We start from the raw sequence: 7,214 nt of genomic DNA on the forward strand, positions 1-7,214 counted from the left end.
GGGGGGGGTCTTTGTAGTTCGCATGCATATATACTCCATCTATAGGTCTCTCTCACACACTATGTATGATTCTATAGTCCAAGCTAGATATCTTGGGTTCACTTATCGTGCGCACACAAATTCCTTGACTCGTTGCCTGTAACTCTCTCACGCACCACTCTGCTGTCTCAGAGCTCTTCCCTCTCTCTCTCTCAAACTCTCCATCTACCCGGGTCACACATACACATGCATATCTCACTCGCACTCGATAGACCCATCTAAAACTCTATCTCTCTTCCTCGTTCTCTCTCCATCTCACACGCACACACACACAATCTCATGCCTAGCTAGCCAAGTATGATGGTCTCTCACTCAATTGTAGGAACACGCAGTCCTCCCTATATGTATATGACTAGCTAATCTTAGTTTGTGATGGTCTATCTCGATTTCTCTCGGGGCATCTTTCTATCGCGCACGCACCTCCCTCGATCTCCTACCCATATAGTCCCCTCACGATCTCGAGGGGATCTCTCTATCACAAACACACCCTCTCCCCCTCCCCATGCGTCCATGTTCTCCATGTGTCCCTCTCGACCTTTGTTCCTTGTTGGCCAGACCACTATTGGACATGTGCTATAGGGGTGTCTCTCTCTGTTGCAAACAATCACACAATAGCTATCTTCGTGTATCTCCTCGCCTGCCTTTTCTATCTCGGAGATGCATGAGTGATATGTTTGCATAAGAAACAAAAAAACACACTCTCTCTAATTTATCGTTTGATGTCACTTTCTCTTTCACACACATACTCTTTTTACACACTCACTCATTCTCCTTCACACGCACTTGATCTCTCTCGACTTAGGCACTCTCCATAGCATATAGATTTATTGAAAAGTCAAACATCACAAAGTTTGACCATGTACGTGGAGAAAAACAATTACATCTAGAATAGCAAACATATACCATTAGATTCACCATGAGATGTAGTTTCGTATGATGTATCTTTGGTATTGTAGATATAAATAACATTTGCGTAAACCTGATCAAAGTTTCCAAAGTTTGACTTCTAAAAAATTTACATGCACTGCATTATCGAGCGGATGGAATATCTCTTTCCCCCTCTCAGCTATCTGACGCACCACTCAACCTTATCAGGGCTCCTCAACCTCTCTCAAACTTTATATCTACGTGGTTCACACATACACATGTCTCGCTCGTGCTATACATATAGACCCATCAAACACTCTCCACCCTTGTTCTCTCTCTATGTGACACGCACCCCCTAAGTACCATAATCCCTCACTCCATCATAGGCACAAGCACTCCCCCCCCTAAGTATGATTATCTCTCACTAGCCATTAGGAATACACGTATTGTCTCCTTCCATCCATACGTCTATCTCGGTATCTCTCGGGGTATCTTCTATCGCTGTAATTAACACCCCAAAATTTTAACCAGGTTTTTGTTACTTAAAATTTTGCCAGGAGTTTTAAATTTTTTTATTTCTGTTGATTTCAGTACTTTTCTTTTGATGTTAAGGAGTTTTATTTTTTCCCAAGTGGAGCTTTCCAAAATTTTATTGGACTTCTATGCTCTCTCATTTTTCTTAATCAATGGATATACTTATTAAATCATTTCACCCTGAGCTTTATTCATTAAAATGACTTTCTTTAAGTTTTGGAGCTCTTTTTGTACTACAACCAGTTGTTAAATTTATCTAAAAATCCAACCAAATTTTGGAGATGTCATGTGATGTCTCTAAATCACTTTTGTGCAATTATATAATTATCTCATTGCATATTTTGAGTGTTACACCTGTTTTTCAAATCTGGTCCAGTGGGCACATTTGCACTATAGCCTAATGAAATATTTCCCTAGAGCCTCCACCAAAATTCTGGGATGTCAGTGGTAGCATGCCATCCAACATTATGAAAAAAACATAGTGTTGTTCTTTGGAAAAATTAAGTGTATCAACCTCTTTTCCATTCTGGACCAGACTTGTGTTTTCACTTGCAACCTCTTTCATTCTTGCTCAAGTGACCTTGTGCTTTCTCATGCTTGTAGTCAACCCTGCAAAACCCCTAAGTCCAGGAGCATGCACTCTTTGGGGCATTTTTGGTCCATGCAATGATGCCATTTACTCCCTGTCCAGAATTGTAGTTTTGCAAAACTTGCACTAGCAAGTTTCTCCTTTTTGCAAACTAACTTCACCACCCCCTCTTTCTTCTAAAGAGACCCCACTCTGGGAGATTTGGCCACCCCAAGAACTGCCTAGGTACCTTTGGCATTTTGACAAACACCCTGAGTGCATAGCCAGTTTTGGCATGATTTCAAGTTTGCATTGTGAACTTGAGCTCCTGACCTATCCATCATGTCTCATGGATTTGCCCTAGCCTATAACCCCACTCTGCTAACTCTCTTGTGGTTTGGAACCCCCTAGCATGCCATGGCAGTTCGTCGAGCACGTCCCGGGCGTGCACTGCGCGCGCCTAGAGCGTGCGTTTGGCACACACGTGCACCCGAGCCGCCACGTCCCACCCCGCACCCAATCCGGTCCGTGACTGACCGCAACCAGCACGCCGTGTCCCCTTGCACCGCCACGCCACCCCGACCACCCTGGCACCCCACAGCGCCACCGTCAGGACGGCCGTGGCGGCTAGCTGACGACCGCATGCAGGCCCCGGCCCTGTCAGCGCCGCCCAAGCCACCAGCGCTTGCCACCTGCCTCCTGGAGCAGTGCGTGCTCATCCGCAAGCGTGTCCCCTAGCGCTCGTCGCCGCCATGTCGCCCAAGCTACAGCATGGCGGTTCGCCGTCGTCCTTATCGCCGGCCGCCTCGGAACCGACCTCCATCGCCTATATAAGGAGCCCCGAGCTCATCCCCGCATGCAGGCAGTCCCAAACCATCTCCCTAGGAACCCCATTGACAGCAAATCAACTCGGGGAGGTCTCCTTCCCCATCTCCGGCAACCACAGCTGCCGCCATGGCCTCGGCCATTCCGGCGCCACCAGGGCCTCCCCCTCTCCACTCTCTCCACCAGGAGCCTTCCCTTCCTCCTGTGAGCCCGTCCCCCTGCTTGATTTTGATCGGGAGCCACCGCAGTCCCAAACCCACTTTGCTCCCGAATGCCTCCTCCACCACGAAGCTCGCCGCCGGCAGCTCACTCCGTCCCCGCTGACCCAGTGACCACTCGAAGGACCGCCCCGGTCTTGCGGATCCATCCCGACCATCTAGAGCCCGCGAGGAGCCGCCGTTCGCCGGCGTTGATCGCCGTTGCCTCGCCGCCGTTCGGGCAGAGAAAGAGGAGGGAGAGTTGGACTGGTCAAACCTGACCAATGGGCCCCCTGGACCCACTGTTAGTGACCCCGTCCAGTCCACATGGGATAAGTGGAAACGCATTTCCAAAATGCGCCTTCGACGTGTACGTATATATTCGAAACGTTTTTCTTTTCTGTTTTTTATTTAAATAACAAATTTTTGACCAAACTTTGACCGGCTGTATCTGTTTAAATACAACTCCAAATAAATTAATTATTTTTCCTACCTCTCTCAAATATTGTCTAGTTTATTTTAAGATTTATTTGAAAAAAAATTTAAAACAACTTTTTGTGCTGTTTTGATTTTGTTTGTTAATTCATATATATTCTTTCAAATAGGATTTTTGAAGATTTCAAGATGTTTTGGAATGCACCCTGCTTTCCCATGACCTGAAGGCAAGCATTCTGAACCCTGGTGTAATTTTTGTGTGTGTTGTTTGACTCGGTGACACCACCACCTCGATACGTGCATGCGTCATTTTATGTGAGGATGTGATCCTATTCATGAGTGCATATTAAGGATTTTTACGCTGATGGAGTTGATATGGTTATGATGGAAATCACCGTCGTATGCCTTTCATGCATACCGGAAGGGAAGCCGGGAAGGCCTCTGTCTTGGGTAGACACGCTCTTGTCCCTAGCCCTCCGCCGAGACGGTCGTGTCCGGAATGGCATGAGGGGGTATGTCGCGTGATGTTTCTATCTGTTGGTTGAAGTATATGTATTGTTATGCTAATCTTGCGGGAAATATTTGAACCTCCCGAGTCGACCATAGATCGAGTCTTGTGCCAGTAACCCCCATACTTGCTACGTACTGCCACTCGTCTCTACTATAAGTAGGGTATGGTTCAGTAAGTTGTCAACCCCTTTCCTAGCACACACCGTACAGAGAGGCCATGGTGGAAGATACTGGAGGCATCCGGTAGTCATGCCACCGGGTCCGGCAGCATGGGTGTTTCGGTTGTAGCCGAAGGGGGTAGCTTCCCCAGTTTGCGCGCGGTATAAATTTTGTGATCCCATGTTACGTCGAGGTTGTAGCCTCCCAGTCAGAGTTTTGCTTGACAGGTGTCGTGGGTGATTCCAGACACATGTGAGTTAAGCTGGTGTGTGCAAGTTAGGTGTGTTTGCAACTAAAAGACCGTGGACGGAATTAGTCTTGATGGACTAAAGGAATCCGTCACTCGTGGGTAAAGAGTACACCCTCTGCAGAGATTAAACCTATTCGAATAGCCGTATCCATGGTTAAGGACTACAGTCTGGGATGGGTCAAGTGTTGGTCTTAGTGTCGGTCTTCGGAGGTGAAACTATTAAACCAGTACTGGAAACACAACTTGAGACTTGTGATATTTATGATTATTATTTTGTTGTGGACTAACCCGTGATATTATTGAATATCCCTGGGATGGTTCCACCTCCTGGATATTCACTGTGTTTTCTTTTAAAAGCCCTTTATGTGGTGTCGCTCAGATGCCCGACTGTGGCATTTCTTTTAAGCCCTTTATGTGGTGTCGCTAAGACGCCCGACTGTGGCATTTCTTTTAAAGCCCTTTATGTGGTGTCGCTAAGACGCCCGACTGTGGCATTTCTTTTAAAGCCCTTTATGTGGTGTTGCTAAGACGCCCGACTGTGGCATGTTTGTTATTTATTTCAAAATTTTAATATTGCTATGTTATTGCATATTCATAATTAACATGCTTGTACGCATCAGAGTTTTATTTATCTTTTGCGACTGACATCATGAGCATAAAATATTTTCAGCACATTATTGTTATATTATGCCTATGTTCATAATGTTTGCGAGTACATTCAAAGTACTCACTGGCTTGTCCCTGGCTATTGTCTTGGCCAGATTTTTCTTGCGCGGAGAGGAGCGACCGTGCCGACAGTCCCAGAACCTAAGTAACGGTGATAGCAGCCTCGCGAAGGTAGGAGTTAACCTGGTCAGCTATTCCTGTGGAAATTGGAGTCCCAAAGACACTGATGATCCACAAACCGCTTCCGCCATCAACCATTAGAAACCATTTGTTGTACTCACAGGCCAGAATGGTCTTGTACTACATATTTTGTATTTTGCTTGGAATTTCTGTATCAAGTTGGTGCCTCATCAACTAACAGTTATCCTGGGGCTGGTGAGCACAAGGGACATTTTCTAGAAATTATACCCGGAGAATCGGTATCCACAGACTTGGTATCAGAGCCAGGCTGACCATTGGCTAATCCTATCTTAGCCAGGTCGATAAACTTAGGCAAACCAACCCACCAGATCCTAACCGAAACCCCAGCCAAACTTCCCGTGCAAGATAGCCACATAGCGATCCCGACACTTTTGGCAGTCGGTGCCTAACCTATCCGCCTAGCCTGTCAATCGCACACCAGTGACCGATGGCTAAAATGTCTCATTCGCAAGCGTGCGAAGGAAGACTCCGTCCCCTTTTCTATAAAAAGGGCACGCTAGCCTCAATCCAGCACAGCACAGCCTCTTCCCCAACCTAGCCACAATGCCTGGTCCCATAGTGCACAATGAGACCACAACAACCAATCTTGGAGGTTTCGTGACCATTCTCGCAAACCTCACCCGTTGTGCCTATGTGTTAGAAGAGCCCCCAGAATATGTTGTGTACCAAGGACCCATGAGCGGTGAGGACCGCTAATTCTGGGCCACTGTGCACATCTACGGTAGGGGTCTGTCACCAGAATGCCCCTATAGGTTCACCGGAAGAACAACTTCCTTCGAGCCACAAGCCATCCAGCTAGCTGCTCGAGAGGCTATAGTTCAACTCCGGCAGTTGTCGCCCAGAGTTAACTGTCGCTCATTCTACTACTACCCCAGGCGTGTAGAGTATGGTAGACCACCCCAAGTCACCAATGGAGATCACGAGACGGATCCTGCATTGTTGCACCTAGTGCGCTATGTAAGTGCACTAGAGGCACTGTTCGACCAGATCACGATTGATCTGATCGCAGCTCGAGGAGAGCTGGTTCGTAGAACCCCGGCGAACAGGGAAACCGAGCCCGACGCCAACAACCCAGTCGTGCTGTTCGGACACCTGATCGAGACCCTGAGGTCAGCTCCAGCCAGCGGCCAAGGTGTCTTGATGACCCCAGAAGTGCTTCGTCACCTTTTGGGAGCCCACTCCAATGGGATTGTGGCCAACAATCCCCGCGATGGTCATCATCGCTACCCCGACCCTGCAGTTCCTCCACCATCTCCGACTAATCCCAACTGTGAGACACGTGGAGAAGCCTCAACATCCACCAGGCACGCCCGTTTAGACATAAACGAGGTAGACTAAGCCGTACGAGTAGTACCGAGTCTCAATGTATCCTCGCTTGTAATCGTGCGACCTTGTATATTAACGCAGCCTGTTGTTGTGCCTCTGTTTAATAGTAGCCTTGCATATTTTGTCAGCGCATAGTTACACATTTCCTGGGCACAGCTACCAAAACCAACCCCGACGACACCCATAGTAACACGTCTCTCTGTAAGATATGTGTATCTCTGACGCTGACCCCGACCTTTGGAGGTGATCTGGCATATTTATTACCTTTCACCACGGTAAATAAACCAGCCCAGATGCTATATAAGAAGGTCACCTTGTGACCTTACCCAGCAACCCTCACCTCGTGCACCACTCTCACAACCATTCTTGCCATGCCAAGCCCTAGTATTTATCGGAGGACCCCAGATGCAACCCCAGGTAGCTTTGTCAAAATATTTTGGGATTTTACCTGCAGTACCATGGGTTCTACCCAGCCACCCCAGCACGAGCTGTTCAAATCTAGAATCACCCCTTCCACCTCGGAATATTGGTCAGCAGTACACATTCCTCCCATAGACCCCAACCAAGATCCAACGGAAGTTTCCTTCATGGGGAAATCTATGCCAACCCCACGCCTGGCCATAGAAGCTGTTGCGAA

The sequence above is a fragment of the Triticum dicoccoides genome, chromosome 5B, assembly GCF_002162155.2.
Source record: "Triticum dicoccoides isolate Atlit2015 ecotype Zavitan chromosome 5B, WEW_v2.0, whole genome shotgun sequence".
In the NCBI taxonomy this organism is placed as follows: Eukaryota; Viridiplantae; Streptophyta; class Magnoliopsida; order Poales; family Poaceae; genus Triticum; species Triticum dicoccoides.